The sequence below is a fragment of the Elaeis guineensis genome, chromosome 12 (genome assembly GCF_000442705.2).
Source record: "Elaeis guineensis isolate ETL-2024a chromosome 12, EG11, whole genome shotgun sequence".
Taxonomy (NCBI): domain Eukaryota; kingdom Viridiplantae; phylum Streptophyta; class Magnoliopsida; order Arecales; family Arecaceae; genus Elaeis; species Elaeis guineensis.
The window spans coordinates 47,769,776-47,771,302 of record NC_026004.2 but is presented as its reverse complement, the minus strand read 5'-3'; positions in this window follow the sequence as shown (position 1 = coordinate 47,771,302).

Genomic DNA, 1,527 nt, shown 5'->3' with positions numbered 1-1,527 from the left:
TAATCACATATCATATATGCATGAATTTAGATCTAATCTAAATTATATCAGATCTTATTATAATTTTAAATTATATCTAAATCAGATCATAAACATCACATGTATGATATAAAATTAAATTTTATCAAGAATCAGCACAAACTAGGATGACCTTTTCACTATAAGGGATAAACTCTACAACAGGACAATCTTATATTAGTTTGTATGATCAATTATTAATTAAATTTAAATTAAAATATCATATATCAGATCTAAATAAAATTAAAATTTAAATTTAATATACACATAAATCATGTCATAACAAACCTAGGCTCTGATACCACTATTGGGATGCGTAGATGATTTCATGCATGTATTTCAAAATTTTTTTGAAAAATTATAGTGGAAGATAACTAGATTAATCAAATTAATCTAATATGCAATATGATCTAATCATCAAATCAACCTACTCTAGGATCTACGACATATTATGTTGCATATAAAATCTGAAATAATCTGAAGATAAAATCTGCATGCATGCATATGAGCAGTAGATCACATCTACTTTTAATCTAAGTTCAAAACTTCATACTTAATCATGAGTCGATGATCTCCACTATTGAGAGACATGATAGAGAAGATTTTTTCTTGTTGCTCATGGCCACACATGCATCCGGCCTCTATGAAAAATTCACTCGAAACTCCGATCTGATCGATCTTCTCGAGAGTGCTAGCTCGCGTGAAGACCTTTTTCTTGACTGATCTGGATCTTTTCTTCAAATTTTTGGAATTTTTTCAGAGGTTGAAGATTGATTTTTAGAGGAGATGAAGAGATAAAAGAAATATAAAAAAAAATATATTTTTTTAAATTTATTTTCTCCTCCCAAACCCTTAGAACCAAAAATCTAAAATTTAGATTTTTGTGCATACCCCAAGAGAGAGGACCCTCCTCTCTATTTTTCACATCATAAACCATGCCCAAACTTTTACCACATAAAAATCTCTCTTCTAGTATCTTACACACATAAAAGAAACTACAAAAGCCCCTTTTATAGGCATGTAAAGAGGTAGGGTGAAGAGTCTTAGTGATCCTGGACTCTTACGGGATTCTACCTCCCTTCATAATTTTATAATCCAAAATATGCCAAATATATATGAGACACCCTTTTTCATATTTTTTTATGGTAAATCTATTCTCTATCTAATCTTCTAAAAAAAATCTTCTCAAAATTTTACACATATAAGGAGAAAAAAATTTATTTGCATGGAGAGGTTGATCTGGATGAGAATAGATTCTCCTGATAAGAAATATTTTGAAATCTAATTTTAGAATTTTTTTTTATCAAAACTAAATCATATTTGGATATAAGATAGATAAGGAAAAGAACACTTTAATGTGAAAAAATCTCATACAAAACAATTTCGTGTGTCGAGATATATGACGTGCAAATTGGGTTGGCATAAGGAGAAGAGTCCTATTCCAATAAGGACTCTTAATTTTCTTATTTGAATCCAAACCAAATCACATCTGGTTTAGCCCAAATAAAA